This window comes from Hesperophylax consimilis, chromosome 13 (genome assembly GCF_061612785.1).
Source record: "Hesperophylax consimilis isolate HC1 chromosome 13, BYU_Hcon_1.0, whole genome shotgun sequence".
Classification (NCBI taxonomy): Eukaryota; Metazoa; Arthropoda; class Insecta; order Trichoptera; family Limnephilidae; genus Hesperophylax; species Hesperophylax consimilis.
Window position 1 is genome coordinate 22727637 of NC_142848.1, and position 18724 is coordinate 22746360.

At 31.8% G+C, this 18724-nt stretch overlaps 1 protein-coding gene across 1 annotated transcript in view; it reads left to right on the forward strand.

Annotated features, from left to right (window-relative positions):
- Nucleotides 1-882: 882 nt before the first annotated feature.
- Nucleotides 883-18724, forward strand: part of LOC149418609 (uncharacterized) — a 382608-nt gene continuing 364766 nt past the window's right edge. Inside the window, exon 1 of the mRNA XM_089638872.1 lies at nt 883-1150. The gene's annotated coding sequence lies outside the window, so the exon portion shown is untranslated. The remainder of the gene's footprint in view (nt 1151-18724) is intronic.

Sequence of the window (18724 nt, forward strand, 5' to 3'; positions counted from 1 at the left end):
TTGGCTGAGGATTGTCCCTTGTGCTAACACCTCGCCAAATGCCGATCGGGTGGGACCAAAATTTATTTAGTATAAGATTTCACAGAAATGCCTATATGTCTGCGTGTGTGTGAGTGATGACTACCACATGCAACCTCTATTGGATATCGGGAAGTTGAATAATTCCCGCTTCCATGATTTGCATCCAATAATTTCTGAAAAAAAGTGAAATTCAAACAGATGTATTTAAAAATACGTCTTATATTATAAAATTATTTTTCACTTCAGATTTATAATTTGGTCTCTTTAAATTGGAAAAAAAGATGATAAAACATTCCCATGAAAATACTCCATTAATTTATTTAAAATGCGTGCGTAATAATATCATTTCCCCAAACTGCATGAATCAATTTAAATTTAAATTAAATTCTTAAAATTCCGTTGATATCCTTAGTATTAAAAGGTTCCACGAACCTGCGCCAGATGATTGGCCTATCCCCCCTCTCCCCTTCACTGCCTCTCTCTCACAACCCATTCCCGTGTTATTACTACCTGAACCCCAACCAACCACCAACCTCGCAGCAAGTAGCAAAACACGATCTTATGCAGAAAGATATCAAGCGACAAGTGAATTGATAACATCATTAGAGCGTTTAGAAAGACTTTGTTACTCAGAAGCAAGATGCTGAGTGTTGGGATTGTGGTTTCAATCCAAACTTACCACAACAGCTTTCTGTAATGGTTTTACGTTCAGTCACTATTTTACAGTGTTGGAATATAGTCGACGACGGTGTCTTTGTACTTCGATTAAAAAAGTCGATCTTTTCGCGGGCGTTGGGATAACATAGTGAGTTTTACGATTGTGATTTCACCAAGGTGATTTTTAAATCAGCAATGCTGATAACAGTTGTCAAGATGATAGAACAAGTTAGATCGTTAATATAACAATAGTGTTAAAGTGATGATGGCGAGGATGATGATGTTTAAGTGATTGTGAAAACGTTAAAAAGATCTAAATCAATTTTTTGGTTTTAATTAAAAGTGACGAAAAGTAAACGATGTTAAAGTGATTAAGTTGGTTTGGGATTGAAAATTGATCAACAAGTGTTTGTTACCATGGTGAAAACCACAAAAATGGATAAAACATTTCAAAGCACACGAACCTATGTAGGTAGTACTTCTAGATTCTAGTGAATATTTTTAATTATTTTGAAAACTGTCACGTATCGCAATTCTACACCTAAACGACGTTCAGATTAAAATACCACACAAGATAAGCATTTTTCCAAAAGCTTGTATCGGATTCTCAAAAATACATCGAAATTCAATATTGAAATCACGATAAAAAATGTAATGTTTTTCTTGACTCTAAAGAAATGACTACAATTCTGTTAAGTATTTTAAGTTCCAAGGTATTTAATTTGCCCCTCGGTGTAAAAGAACAGTTGACCTTAGGAATTCTTCCGAAGCAATGGTTTGCTCAGGTGTGTTTGTAAAGGACTCAGAGCAAGTGCATTTTCTTGTCGCCTTCCAAAAAATACAAGTAGACTTAAAATCGCTTGAAGGAGAATTCCTGAACTACTGTTTACATTTAAAAACACTTCACAACCCGTAATCAAATAACGTTTATTTTAATCATCGGGCATTCTCTTTCTGACACTGTCTTTGATATAGATAATATTAAAGAAACTCATTTATTACTTTTAGTCAACCAATCATCATTTTTTGACAAAATCGATAATGAAATGTGTATAGGTACTTAAAGTTTTTCATTAGCACTGTTCCTTTTAGAAAGAAGACCCAAATGAACACGCAATGGTAGTTGACCCATCAATATCTACATATTTATTTCATGTAGGTAAATTAATACCCCTTCCTCTTCCGGCTAGGATCCCTAGACATTTTGTTTTACATTTTGATAAAACAACTCACTGTTTAATTTGGTACCTAGATAACTTAAAAAATCTTGACTGCGAATTTGTGCAAATCTGGATAGGTTGTTTTGTGGATTCTCCAATTTTTCCAACAAATTGATTCCAATTCTGAGAACACAGACGTCAGTGCTGTGTTTGTTCTACCAGTAAACAAATACTCTCGTAAGAATTAGCGTATGGGCTTCCTTTTGAGGCCCATAGCGTATAAATCATCCAACATATTGCCATTTATTTGCCGCATGGCAATGGAGCGTCGTTATGGTTTAATTGGCCAGCATTTGTATTTCCTCCTTCCTATCAGACATTTTCGAAACTAAGCACCTTCCCTGATTTTAAAATACCCTCCTCAGATTATCTACATTTATATTAAGTGTTAACATGCCAACATTTCACTCACTTGTGAGGAGGAAAAATAACTAATATTTTTATAATTTGGTAAAAAAATTTCAGATGAGTATAGTTTGCTTTCTCCAGCAATATGTTTGAATATGTATTTTAATCCAAAGAGGCCTTTCTTCCAATTCTATATCACTGGCTCATCCCGTCAATATTTAATTAGGTATTCATGCTACGACTCCACAAGTTTTTGTGGCGATCATTATTTTATTTTTGACTGTAAGACTAATGTCATTCTTTTTAACTTTTTGCATCATTTCAGATAATTAGGCGCGAAGTTCTGATTTCACGAACAGTTTTTGTATGGAGCAGACACCACCGCGAAAATGATTGTTTCACGCAAAGAAAAGCGACTCACGCTTTTTGTCTATTTGTTTTCATTCATTTAAACCTCTGAAGTCATTAGTATTGAAATTGTTTTCATTATTCCAGATGACTTATAACACTTTATCTTATTTTATTTTATTTTCTAGTGCACAGTGTGTTCCACGTACGGTGATTATTTTCTCAGCACTGACTGCTTAATAGACTCAACAGTTTTCAAAAAATATAATCAAAAGATGAAACAAAAACTTTATTAACTGGGTTAAGTAGGTTAGGTTAGATTAAAAAAATATATTTCATGGTTTCTAATGACTTTATATTATTTTTTTAAAGTCAGTTGAATTGTCCCTGTGTTGAGTTATCATGGAAACTTATATTACAGGTCTCCAAAATTTGTATTTATTTTACATTTATTTCGGCCCATGTACTCCTTCATTGATTAGCATTAATACATGTCAGAGATACTCGGATAACATGCAAGTTTTTTTTTTAATTTTTAAAAGTAAAACCTTAAGAGCTTCTGACATTGAAATTTTTCATTATTTCATATCAACCGGATTAATCTCAACTGAAAAAATAACTCGTTTTCTGAACTTCGTTTTTTAATCGGCTTTTTCTTAATGACAAATAAGAATTATTTTGAAGAAATAGTAATAATTAATAATTTTATAATTTATTTATTTATTTATTTATTTAAACGCCCATTGGGCTTTTACATACATTGTTATTAGTGTTATTACATTAACTATGTGACATTGAAAAGTTTACGTACATATATAAATAAAATAGTTATTATATCTGCAGTACATAAATGTTTTACAAATAATAAAGAATACCATTATGGAGAACAGTTTTTTTTTTCTTTTTTTACTTACTTAGAAAAATAAATGGATTGAAATTAATCAGCATTTATAGGGACTTAAAATCATATTCGAATTGTTATTTAAATTACAATATTAATTTGTAAAGTTAAAACATATATATTAAAGTTAAAAAGTCATAAAAGAAGTCATAAAAGAAAAGAGTGAAAAAACAGAAGCTAAAAAATGGGTTTTTTACTATGGAGTGGAGAAGTCATACATATCAGCAAAGTGTTTATGTAGATTTCGTTTGAGCACTGCTACGGAATCTCTAAATATATCAACAACATTACCAAATTTATTACCAAAATTTTGTATTCGATTTAACGATATGTGCGCATGATAATTAGATTTGAAATTGTTACAGAAAAAGGTGGAATTTTGTCTCGTATTTTTGGAAGGTACAAATAATTTTATTGTGGCAAGAATTTCAGGGCTGTCGATTCTATAATTAATAATTTTATTTAGTAGAACAAGGTCGGAGATAATTCGCCTATCTGATAGCGTAATCAAATTTAGTTGATGCATGAGTTGGATATAATTTATATTTTGGATTGGAATATTTAGTTTAAAGTTAATAAATCTTAAAAATTTGTGTTGTACCCTTTCAATATTGTTGGAATGTACTTTATAAAACGGGGACCAAATAGGCGAATTATACTCTACTTGACTTCTTACTAAAGATGTGTACAGTGTGTTCAAACATTCTAGTGACTTGAAGTCACATGCGGTTCTACATATAAACCCAAGCATTTTTAGGGCTTTATTTGTGATTTCATTTATATGCGGATTGAATGTTAACTGTTCATCAAATATAACACCCAAGTCCCTGATTTGAGTGACAGCTGTCAATTTTACATTATTAAGCGAATATTCATAAATTGTATGATTTCGTATTTTACAAAAACGAATGACCTGACATTTTTTAATATTAAGAAACAGAGAGTTGATGATGCACCAACGATATAGTTTATTTAAATTAAGTTGCAAAGTATAACAATCGTCTAAACTGCGTATTGTTTTATATATTTTCAAATCATCTGCGAAAAGAAGAACTTCTACATCTTTAAATATGCTAACAATATCATTAATAAATAACAAAAAAAGAATTGGTCCCAGGTGAGACCCCTGAGGGACCCCACTTGTGGCTTCGAAAATGTAAGATTCCACAGATTTTATTTTGACACATAGCTCTCTTTTACTAAGATAACTTTCAATCCAACTTAACAGATTACCCTTGATACCCAACATACTTAATTTTTGTACAAGGATATGTCGCCTAACTTTGTCAAATGCTTTGGAAAAATCAGTATATATTGAATCCACTTGATGCTTCAAGGCAAGAGAATCAGTTATGTAATTTTCGTATATGATCAAGTTACTTAGGGTGGATTTACCTGTGATAAAGCCATGCTGGTTGGGTACAATAATATTATTAATTTGTTTACATATTACATCTAGGACTAACGATTCAAATAGTTTGGGAATAGTGGACAATATACATATTGGTCTGTAGTTCGATACATCGCTTTTATCTCCCTTTTTATGAATAGGCGTAAGATAGCTTTTTTTCCACTGTTTTGGAAAACACCCTGACGACAAAGACTTATTAAATAGTAAAAATAATGGATAAGTCAAACTGCGAACACAAGATTTTAAATATATTGGAGGGAAACCATCCGGTCCAGCGGATTTATTAGTATCTAATGCTTTTATAGCCTTTTCTATAGCGTTTATTTCAATAAAACAATGGTTTAGGTTAAGTGATTCTTCAAGTGATATATCATTTGGGATTTCATTATCGGTAATATTATCATCATAAACACTTTTGAATAAATCTGCAAAAAGATTGACAATGCCTTCGGTATTATCCGCACAATTGTTATTCAGATACATAATATTTGGTAAACTACCATCATTTTTACGCTGAGCATTAGTAAAGTTCCACAATTTTTTAACATTATCATGAACCTCCATTTCTATTAAACTAATATAATCATTATAACATTTTTTAGACAATTCTTTGCACTGCTTTCTTATGTTAGTAAACATTATATAATCATCGACGTTTCTAGATTGCTTATATATTCGGTGAGTTTGTTTTTTAGTATAAATCAATTCTTTTAATTCTTTTGAAAACCATGTAGGGTAAAGGGATGCAATAAAATTAACTTTTGGAACATGACGTTCTTTTGAAGTGTTTAGGATTGAATAAAATTGTTGGACTTGATTCACAATATTGTTTTCATCTTCTAGAAATGACCAGTCTATATGGTCAAGATAATCAATTATATTTGGGTAGTCAGCTTTTTTAAAATTGTACGATGAAGTTTTTAATTTCTGCAATTTTCTAGACTCATTTGTGATAATAATATCTAACGCGGGATCGTGTTGGTCTAAAGGTAACAACAATTCATCCGATTGTTCTACCACTGTACTTAAGTCACTAGAAAATACTAGGTCAAGCATTCGGTTATAAGAATTATGCACTTTATTTAACTGTTTTAGTCCTAGGAAAAAAGACATATCAAGCATTTCCTTAGATTTGACACACTGCACTTCTGTTTCGTTAATAATCACTTCATTGTTCTTATCGAAAGACCAGTCGATTTTCGGAAGATTGTAGTCGCCTACAATTATAAATTTGGCTTTAGGATATTTATATTTTAGTGTTTCTACATCCTCGATGTGGTTCTTGTATATTTGCAGATCTGACATTGGTGGAATATAAGTACAAGCGATAATGATTTTTGTGGATGAAATATTTAGCATTACAAACATCTGTTCAACGCTTTTGTGTTTAACTGGCAATTTTTTAGATGAAATGTTTTTAGATATGCACACCATTACACCTCCTCCTTTTGATTTGTTGCTTGTAATGGGGTCACGGTCAAGACGATAGATGTTGTATTTATTGAGACCTAATTCCGATGAATTGATGTCCTCATTTAACCATGTTTCTGTTAATAACAAAATATCATGTGGGAATGTGGGAGAAGTTATTTTAAGATGTTGTAATTTAGTTCTCATTCCGCGGACATTTTGGTAGTACCCAAACAATTTTAGGTGCTGTTTAAGTTTTTTGGCACGTTTTTTATTATTTTTGGAACAGAGTTTATGTACTTAATTGTTATGTTTGTTTCCCCTTCCGCTTTTCTCGTTTCAAACTCTTTCCAAACATCCGTCATTTGTTTCCTTTGCAGCTCCGTGAGATCTTGTTTAACTTTGATGCCATTTTTCAGTTTATATTTATTTATGATTATTTGCTTAGCTTGATATGAATCTTGGAGTTCTACTTTTATTGGCCTGATCTTGTCAGTTTTTCTTACGCCAAGCCTATATATTTTAATCGCTTATATAGCTTTCTACAACTTTGTATCCATGGTTCAATCCTAAATGTAATAATATTCCAGTTACCCGATACTTGAAAGCATTTACTGAAGTACAGTTCACAATAAAAAAAAACATTTTTAATATCTAATTCACATAATACCTATCTGTATTGACAAAAAATATTATTGAGAAATACCTCCGTCGTGGTGCAGTAAAAATCATGGCTCTGACTCAACGGTTTAAAATTGTACTTTTAATGCAATATTATATAATGCATTAATTATAATTAGATGACCAAAGCACAGTAGTAAGCTTTCTTATTTATATCCGCAGGAAGCGGGTTCAGTCCTAAGCGTGGGCAATAAATTAAAGTAAACTTAATTTATAAAAATTCGGTTTCATGATAACTCAACACAGTGACAATTCAACACACTTTTAAAAAGTGATATAAAGTCATTAGAAACGATGAAAAAAATTTTTTTTAACCTAACCTAACTTTAATAACCCAGTGAATAAAGTTTTTCCTCACTTTCCATGACTTATTAACGATGTGATGAATTACCATTGTGATGATTTATCCGGTTACCAAAAATTCAGCCTTCGTATGTTTGTGTAAATTTAAAAGTTGTTTTTTTTGTTCCAGAAGTGTTTAGAAAGAGGTTTTAATCAAGTCGGGGACACGCGAGGAATACTTAAAGTAATACCTCAGCATCGGATTGAGATACGGATTCGTATTAAAGTATTAATGTAGTTTTTTAACAGTAACATTTTGGTATACAGTAGTGAATGGTGGAAAAAATCGGAGACGCCTGAGAAGGAAATTAGAAATAGCGAAAGATTGCGGAGTCCTAGTGCATAAATAAAATAATTTGTAATCATTTCTTTGGTTGTTATCGAGACGAAAGAGTTAATTTAAATAACATTAAGGGAGAATTTTATGATTCTCTTTATAACTTATCCATAGGATAACGTACATTTTTAATTTATTTATTTATAAAGTCCAAGTTTACTCTTCGATACTCAAGTTAGCCGCGCTTTCTACCTGTTGCGAGTATTTATGAATACATATGGATATGCTATGGATAGGTCAACAAGAGGACGGTGAAATACTGCTTAAGTATATTTGCACCACATTCTAAACCAGATCTTTAGCAAACAGTCAGATGTTCAGCCGTCATTTTCCCAGTTTCCATCAGCATCACATAATTTTTTTAATGTTATTTATTTAAACATTCAAAATAATAGATTGCTGCGAATTATAAGGTCAACTTAGTTCCAAGTAATAATGAAGAAAGAAGACGTGTAAAGGGAGGAAGTATGTTTAGAGAAGATGTATAAAAAGCTAGAAAAATTAAGATATAGATAATTATACATATTTTAGAGTTAAGATTTAATCTTTAAAAGTTTACTTAAAAATTAAGTGCGGTATTTCTTTAAAATCAAAATTCTTAGTTTTTATGCCTTCAGGCATTGCAAAATCTTATGCATGGTGAGGTTTACAAGTCACTTCCCAACCTTTTTCTACCATTTCTATTCAACTCATAGCATTCCAAGATTAAGAATTGCCGTAGTCTTAAGACTCCCCTTTTGTTTTGTTTTCTTTTAAATATTCAATAATATTATAAATCGATTTATAGCAAAAAGTTATAGTTACAACAAGTTCTGATGTGTAACTATTATTACTCCATACTTTAAAAATTCGTACAGTGGAAGACAGAAGGAGAATTGATAAATATGCAGAAAACCTACTGGGAGATTATCAGGCAGGCTTCCGCACCGGTAGATCCACAACAGACCAACTGTTCACCGTCAGACAGATCTTGGCAAAGTGCTGGGAATTTGACATAGACATACACCAACTATTCATTGATTTCAAGCAAGCATATGATAGCATAGATCGGGAGTGTCTATATGACATACTACTACAATTCCAGATTCCACCTAAATTGGTTAGGCTCATAAAAGCCACAATGTCAGACTCAAGATGTCAGGTCAAAATAGACGGAGAATTGTCGGAAGAATTTACAGTATCACAGGGACTTAAACAGGGGGACAGTCTGGCTCCCACTCTCTTCAACATTGTGCTCGAACATGTAATACGAAAAACACTAATAGACACTGGCTCCAACATTTGTTTCAAGAGCAGTCAAGTTGTCGGATATGCGGATGACATCAACATTGTCGGAAGATCAATTTCAGCCATTAAGGAGGTCTTCGACCCTTTAGAAACAGCGGCGCGGGAAGTAGGACTGCGAGTTAATGGTGACAAAACAAAAATGATGGTACAGAGCAGGAACCCCTCACACAGAAGAAGAAGTAGTGCACTATTTAAAGACAACTACTCATATGAAGTGGTCGATCAATTCACCTACCTGGGCTCCAGCCTGACAGAGAACAATGAGGATCCAGCAGAAATCAGAAGGAGAATCACAGCAGCCAACAAAACATACTTCTCTTTGCTGCCAGTGTTTAAGTCACGTAGTGTCCACAGAAAAACCAAAATAACCATATATAAGACCATTGTAAGAACTGTATTGGCATATGGATGTGAGGCGCTGACACTGACGGTAAAGATGGCTGAAATGCTGGATACTTTTGAAAGAAAGGTGCTGAGAAGAATAGGTGGACCCGTGAAAGAGGGCGAACAGTGGCTTATCCGGCACAATATAGAATTGTACGATATATATAAGGCCCCTAGCATCTCTGCACACATGAGACTCCTCAGGCTGAGATGGGCTGGGCATGTACAGAGAATGCCGGATACACGCGTCCCAAAAAGAATTCTGACTGGTCACCCAGGTGGAAAGAGAAAAGTGGGAAGACCCAGACTGAGGTGGGAAGATGAGGTAAGAGGGGATGCAGCACAGTTTCTCCAGGTGACAAACTGGAAGTCAGCCGCTGAGGACAGGAGGAGTTGGAGGCGACTGTTGCAGGAGGCCAAAGCTCGATATGGGCTGTAGCGCCATCGAAGAAGAAGAGAAGGAAGACAGAAGGAAAAAATTATTTTTAATACTTAACTCTTAATTATACTGTTCCGAACTCCAGCATTTTATAAACTTACACATACCTTCCCAAAAAAACAACACGACACAATATTGCTAATTCTCCGATACAAAGGTTTTACTCTATGGGAAATGAATATTTAGAGAGATATTGATATGTTTAATGTTAACTTAGTGAATTTTATGGATAGTATTAAAAACCTATTCCAACCCTATTTTTGAACCTTTGGTTATCTCTTTGTAAACCTTACTAATCACTGTATTTTTTTTTAATTTTCTTACTACTATTTACATTTCATATGTGTATTTTTTTATTGTATTTTTATTACTTCTCCCTCATGTTCTAAATTATTCATCATGTCAAAATTATACCACATATACTTATAGAAAAGCCTTATGGGCTTTAAATGAATTAATTAAATAAATTCTAAACGGCATGACAGCTGTTTCGCCATCTGAAGGCGTCAACCAACTATCCCTCTAGTTCTTACACACTTTTGTTTCCCGTTTCATTGTACAAATTTCCCAACTCCGATTGACGTTATAATTTTCGATGTCTAATTCAGATTTGCTCATCTCCCATGACCAACGCAGCGGAACAGTTACATCTCCGATGTCTACATTCTGTTGGTCATGCTTTAAGATGAAATTGCAACTTAACATCGGATGAGATGACCGACATTGCATTTATCAAGATTATCTTGTCTCTGTAATACCAGTACTCAGAACCCCAGTTACAAGACCTGTATTGCTCTGGAATTATTATTGCTCGTACGTGTCATTTCAATAAATGTGCTCGTACTTTGATTTATGATCGATTCCATTACCTGGGATAACGGTAAAGAATAAATAACTTTTTAATAATTATATCTTGACTTTGGCCGAGTTTCAATAATTTCAAAAATAACACAATCAATTTTAGTCTTCCCTTTTTGACAGGTTTTGCAAAATCAAATGTTGGGTTGACCTTCAAAATCCATACCAAAAAAAACTGCAAATTTCATCTTCTAAAAAAAATCCAACCTCACTTAACTTAACCTAACATTTTTTTCACTGTGAATTTTATTTAGCCCACAATGAAACACTCAAAAATGTACACCTATTAAAAAAAACAGATTTTTTTGATGTGTATAATTCCGTAATTTTTTGACGTTTGACTGTAATTAAATAGAACCTAGGTTTAATTTATTCTCCCCATGTGTAATTTAGTCCGTGCGTAAATTCCATCCGTGTGTATTTCTGGCAATGATATTGTTACGTAAAATTCACGCCTGCATAATTTCGCCCTGACACTGCATGAATATTAATAATTGGAAATTTGTTTTTGGTGAAAGGTTGCCTCAAGTACGTTGTAAAAATCTATTTATATTCTATTTCCAATTTTTTCTCTAAGTAAACCAATGTAATCAATTGTCGGTAGAATAATTTAGTTCTATCTTTCGAAAATATGTTGCAGTTTCAAATCTGCTTTACATTAAAGGTGATGTACAAATTAACATTCTAACTGTGCAAACTGGTAGCTTGCTATAAATTCTGGGCTTTTATAGAGTCCTCTTCTCATGTCTTCGGAAGATCCAACTGAAACCAGAAGTTACAATCACCATAAATCTTTTACGCGAGAGCGTAACAAGGGTGAGTTGTGTAGTTGCTGAAGTAAGAAGAATTCTAGCTTTAAGTGCAGAATGAATAGTTCTGGATAGGCGCAATAACTGCCGATTACTTATTTTGTGGAATTCTCCAACTATCCACTAAAGGCTATGTAGGAATCGTTAAAAATAACAAGAAAATGGTTTAGATGGCGATACGTACCAATTTTACAGTAAATTTGCTAATATAAATAAAAAAAACATCATAATAAATAGGCGTAAGCCAAAATATCTAATAAAGCACGACATATTTAAAATAGAAAAAAAACTCTCAATATATGTGTTGAGTAGCATTTAAACTAGCTCAGAATCATTTTTTCATACCTGTAACATGTTAGAATCAGATGTGTTTCAAATAATTGTCGGAGCATTTTTGGCGATTTTTTTCTACCGAGGGAATTTCATATAATAACTTTATTGTCTCGGCAAAAGTACAGATTATCTTCAAAATAAAAAAATTAAGAGTTTGAAAGTGTATCGTATAAATTGATAGAAATTCTGAATGCGGGGACTAAAAATGAAGATATATAAACTCGAATTATTATATTAAAAATTATTAGAATTAATAAGCGTAAGCCACTATAGTGGAAATAATTAACATAACACCACGTATTTGAAATACAGTAAAATCTTTCAACATCTTAATTAAGAAGCATTTAAAAAACACTGTTATTTTTCCATAATATGTTAAATAAAAAAAAAACAAAACAGTAACTGAATCAAAATGTGTTTTTAGAATTATTTTTGGAACATACATTACTATTTTTATTGTATAGCGGAAATTTCATATAATTACTTTTCAACTTGACATCTGAATATAGTTCAAGTGAAGCTTGTAAAATGTTTTCTATAAAAAAATCACATTATTGTAAAAGAGATTCCAAGCAGATCTTTTTTATCTATCTTATATCTACCATTAGATTACATTATTGTCATCTGTCCCTCTCTATCAATTCCAGAATTAATACCTCTCCAAGCCGGTTTCATAATGTTCACTGCCACGTTTTCCCGCCTAACTTGATTATAATATTGTCGATGCAACGGGGCTTAGGACGGCCTTGAGCAACACCTTCCTATATATGTAAATGCCTAGACTTTGACAGCGCTTCTAGCGGCAATGCATAGACATACAAAGTGCAAAATTTGCTTACGTGTGTCTGTGTACGTGCATCGGCATTGAATGCACATCTTTGTTGAATTTAGGATTTCTTTTATATTATCGTAAAAGAGTTAGATGAACGGAAATTTTGGGATTTGAACTTTAGAGAGTAAATAATTAGTTGTCATGGTAAGAAATTCAGCTTTTTTTACATTAGTTTTAAAAACCCGGGAAACCCTAGTTGGCAGGGGTTAGTTATTCAATCAATAATTATAGGGGCTGCGGTACCCATACCCGCCTCCCAAATAGAAAATATTGCTCGTTCAAGATCAACAACCATCTTGGCTATCAAGGACAAAGAGAGTTCTTGTGGTCTGACGTCTCATCGTAGGAGATTTTAGAAATATTCTGATTTTATTTTTTCGGTATTTAGACAAAAATGCTTACTGTTTGACCGTACCATATTTATGATAAAAAATTATGTCACTAATTGCCGCGGACAGATTAAAATAAAAAATATATAACTATTACGTACACAAAATTGTATTATTTTCAACTACCTTGTTGAAAGCGTTAAGCGCAACGCTAAATAATTAACAAAATTAAAATTTGAGAAAGCGAAACGAGGAACGCATGCGATGTATTATAATATTTCACTTGCCTTCGCAGCTCGTCTTTAAGATTTAATCGAGATTATTCTGAAAATAATCAGAATTGCTTTCGTCTCGAAATACAATCGCGTGATCAAATAAACGTCGGTTGGTTTCAACATTAGGGTTGTCGACTGTCTCTCAATCAACCAGCAGCTATGTGGACTACCTAAAAATGTCGGTTGGTTTCAATCTTAGGGTTGTCGACTGTCTCTCAATCAACCAGCAGCTATGTGGACTACCTATAAATGTCGACTGTCTCTCAATCAACCAGCAGCTATGTTGACTACCTTTAAATGATTCGCCTTTATAGAGATATCGAATGAATTAAATAAACCGTAAATGAAAGATGAAAGTCAAACATTTATCCAGAAACGAATCTGATATTTAATTCGGACAAGATCTTTGAATATTTTAAGAAACATTGTTAAGATTTATAACCAAAATGAAAAATTAAATGCTGTAATCCGCTAGGTATTTACCTAAATTTGATAATTGATTAATTAATATTTTGACGCAATTAATATTACATAAATTTTGAAGGCTTGTCACTTATTTCGTGGCGTCAAGTTATTGCATAAGTTTAAACCTGAGTGACACTTGAGTATTGCTTTGAGTGATCTTAAGTGAATTGGTAAAACATTGAATTTTTGTGGGTAGGTACCACAAGCTAAAATTATTTCTGTCCAAAGAAATCATCCCATCGTTGTAAATATTGAATTATATTAAATTATAATTCTGATTTTATCATAATTGAGTCACATAGTGTTAATATGATCCAATCTTTATGTATATATTTTCATTTATTCGTGAAAGCTGTTTTGCCATCATTTAAAAAAATAGAAAATCTGTAGAATACTATTAAGCAAATACATATAATAATATTTTAAATGTCTTATTTTCAAAGCACAATGACAACAATAAATACTGATATTTTTCCATTTATTTCAATATTTTGTTAAAAATGTCTTAATAAATTACATTTTTCGTGATTTTCAGCTCTCATTCTATGTAAGACAAATTTTTTTATACTATATTATTATAGGTACCTATCTAGAGGGGTACATATTTATGGTCATAAGTCATAGAATTAAATACAAGAATTCAATGTGTCATAGAAAAGATAGAAATGTAGAGTCCGAATCATATAGTAAGGTACATTTATTGACGATTAAAAGAATTCTTTCAATTAATCTTACTGTTTAATTTGAGACTGAAAGTGGTAAAAAAGCTTTCAAAAATATTTTCATATTAAAATAAAAACTACTTCTTAGCTTAAAATATTTTATAGAAAGTGTCGGTTAGAATAAGCAGGAATTTGATCTTGCTCAATAAATTAATATAGACATGAATGCGTTCAATAAAATCACAAATTGATCAAAAATGTTACTTGTCTATGGAACTTCTTACAGCCAATTCAAAGTGCTCTCGTGTTCAAGTTTATCGAAAGCATTAAAAAAATTCATTAACGTTCCAAACCAAATTGTTTTTCTGCATCGAAACGGTTGACTGTTATTAATTTATGACGCGAAATCAAGAACTGGTTTCACGTTATTTTACTCGTTAACCGGATGAAGATGTCCCACATTTTTTTATAACATGTGGTTGCCCTGGTCATTCATAATAAATATTTTATTATTCATAACATGACAACCATCGCGGTTCGTGTTCTTATGTATATGTTAAAATTAAATTCCAAAAATACGGATGGCATGTCAAATTTAAAATTTCAATTAAAAGGCAGATATGTAGTCATTACACTTCATGCGTACGCAAATAATTTTTCAACATGCAATGTTATCTGGAAAAAGCAGAACAATTAAGTACAAAAAATCGTATTTTTAGTGAGTAATTTTAACGGATAATTCATATTATTATTAACGACAGTCATTTCAATTTTTGCATCCAAAATCTTGTCGAAAAGGCAAGAGAGTTATTGCTGACTGCAGCCTGCGTGGTGAAAATTGTCCTGATGATAGACAACCTCCAATAGGAGAGGAAGCTTAAAAAAGTACAAGAAAAGTATGTCATGGTGAATTTATTCGTAATTTTAATAATCGGTGTCGTCAAAAAAAACGCTAATCAAAAAATGTGGCATGAGTTGGAAAAATTTAACCCCTTCCATTTATCAAATTCATTCAATTATAAAAAGTTTTTCGCAACCAATTCAAATTAAAAACTCTCCAAATTAATAAACACTCGTAGTCATCTCACAAAATAATGTTTTTAATAATTGTGCGCGTCTTTTAAAAAATAGGCAGAAGTCTTGTTAGCAAGCAGGTGCGATCTTTGAAACTTATCATAAATTATTTTTAATTTACACCTGCAAGTAATGAAATTTATTAGGTCGTCATTGGACACTAGCTAAATGAAATTGGCTATAATTCAAACGTAATTAAGACATTAAAATAATCAACAAATAAGTTTGGTATAAATATCGATAGGTGCCTACAAAAAAATCTAACTAACAAGGAATTGCAAATTGGTAAAAAAAAATTATAATTAAAAATATTTTATATCACTCGATCTGAAACAATATATTTTTGGAGTGTCTTCTTTCTAATGATCATCTCGTTCTAATCAATTGAAATTATTATCAATTAGTTCAAAGTTGGCTCCAAATAAAGCAAAGACAGAGCTAGGGGGGAATATTCACGTCATTACGATGTAATGTAGGTACCAGTTTTGTTCCCGAAATGTTCCTAAGAAGAAAACTTTCAAAACTAAACTGAGTTTTTTACCATAATTAACAATAATATAATTTTTTAAGTTTTTATTCCAGATAAAAGAAAGTTATATTTTCAATTATTTAACTAGAAATAAATACATTTTTAATTACACTACACATATATACATAACGTAAAAATATTATTCACTTTCAGTGTTTTGCTGACTGAGAATAAAAATGATTTTTATTTTTAATGTACTTACCCTTTTTATGTTGTCTGGAGGGCAATTATATATATTATGTTGCCCCTCTCGTAACCAATGGATTGCTTGCCATAGTGAGTATGTATGTTATTGTGTTGCCCAGTAAAGCGTGTTTGAACATGGGATGTTTTAATGATTTCTTTATTTGTATGTATTAGTTTATTATTTATTTTGTATATAAGGAGACATGTATTATATTCATATAGTTTTCTTAATGTTAACAGTTTTATTTCCATATATTTTTTGTGGATGTTCTGGGTTTGAAGTGAAATAGATATTTGATAACTTTGTTTTGATTACCTGTAGTTCATTATGTATGTTTTCAATCAAGTAATTTAAATATGAATCTACGAGGCTATAATATATACCTTTTTTAATTTTATTTTGTAACATGTTTTGTTTGTAACACCGGGTAAATACGCTACTTAAAGGGATTATTTTATCTTTAATATCTTGAATTTGTTCTTCATAATATTATGATAAAATCGCATATTTTCGTTCCTCTTAGGAGGAGTGTCATATTACCTCAAAAGAAGCCATTTTCTTTTCAAATAGGTTAAGTTGTTAGATCTGAATTTTTCGTATTTTGATCTTTTCTGATTTATATACACATAATTTGTATACGCTTCGTTCTACGGAATAAACAGTTACCCATTTTCAAGGGGCAGATTCCTGACTTCGAGTGATTGTCCAACTGTCTTCAGACCTCAGAAAGTGCTTCAGGAAGTACCGTGGGAAAGGAAATACTCAAGTTAATTGTACTTCGGGCATAGGGCTGAAACCTCTCAAGGGCAGCGATGCAAGGAAGTAAGGGAGCTCGAACAAAAAATAAACAAACTTAAACTTTTACGGTCAAACGGTAGCCGAAGTAATTTTATATTGGATATAACAAAGTGCGAATGAATCGCAAAAAATATATAAGCGTAAAAAAAAAATTAATAAATTTGACATTTCTACGTAAAATGATTAAGACATTAAATATGTTCTGTGAAATGAGTTTTTTTAAAGCATTTACGTAAATACAAAACAAACAATGTTAACCCAACCATTTTACAATTCTTTGTTTAATTCATCATGAGTATACCGATATTTCTCTATTTTCTCTAGATAGGGGTGAGGTAAAGTCAGGACCAAAATCCGTATTTTTTAAATAATCAGGACTATTTTTGCATATTAATTAATTGATCAGATCAGCGGATCAATCTGTTTGTCCTACTTACTGTCTATTGAGGAGATTCGCTTCGTAGGCCAATTAATTAAAAAACGCTATGTTTCCAAGTCATCGAAATATCACATATCTAGGCCATATTAAATGGGTATTTAAAAACGTTATTCTTCACCTAATTTTAAACTCAAATTGGACTGAATATATTGGACTAATAACCACGTTGCGTTGGGGAGAAAATCATATAATATAAAAATATTTGCTATAGTAACGGTAATATCTCTAACGGTTATCAAATGAAAATTAAGAAATGTAGGAAAATGGGGAAGATTATCAGTAAATCGCCAAGGATAGTTTAAATAAGAAACAGTGGTACATGTATATTTTTTGGAGGATTTAAGATACTGTCCTAAATAAAAATTCACTACTTACAAAATAAATATTAAAAAAGATAAAAACGTACTTATCTTGAGAGGAGTTTAATTCATTTTTTTGGTTTTCCAACATTTTTTTATAATAATCGTAGACATTCAAATTAATAGACGAAAAATCAGGAAACGGTGAACGAACCAAGGGCGTGCTGGAGGCGGCGCGATTGAATAAGTCAATATAAATGAATCTGACAGAATACAGGCAATCGAATTTTAATATCAATATTCCGTCGTCGAAGATAAAATTTGCTTAAGGATTACTAGACCTTTTTACAATAGTGGGCAAAATGGTGTTTGCGTAAAAAATAAAATTCGCTCTTGTTTCGAAAATTTAATATTTTGTTACACTATTTAATTAGATACTTCTACAAATAAAATAAATGTATTATAATTTACCCACCTAACTCGATTTTAGCGTCACTTTGCCAAGTGGTTCGTTTAAGAACGAACATTCAGATCCTGTGCAGAAAAGTTCCACAATGGACAGCGCTGCAAACCTTTTCCTTACTTTAGCGAACTTTACTTTTCTGCGCAGGGTCTGGTTATTTCAAAAATAGCTCTTCGGTGGTCAATGTACGACCGATATCAAAAAAACATTCTCAAACCCTCCTGGCGCCAAAAATATGGTCACATGGTTTGCTTCCAGCTCGGCCTGAAATGATACCTAGATTTAATGTTAGAACAAGTCTTTAAATTTTTTATGTCTATGATTATCGAACATTTGATTGAATAAACCTGCATATAAATTAGTGATTTTTTTGCGAACCAAAATCAGATAAATTTGGGAGCATTTGGAAGGCGAAACATCTTTAACGTAAAAAATAATTTTTACCCAATAAAACCTAAAACAATTTTATTAAATTAAAAAAATAAAATCCACACTCATTACGCATATCTAATTACATTAAAAAAAAATTATTTTGCATTTTATCATACAACCCACACAATACTTAAAAAATAAAGTGGGTCATTAT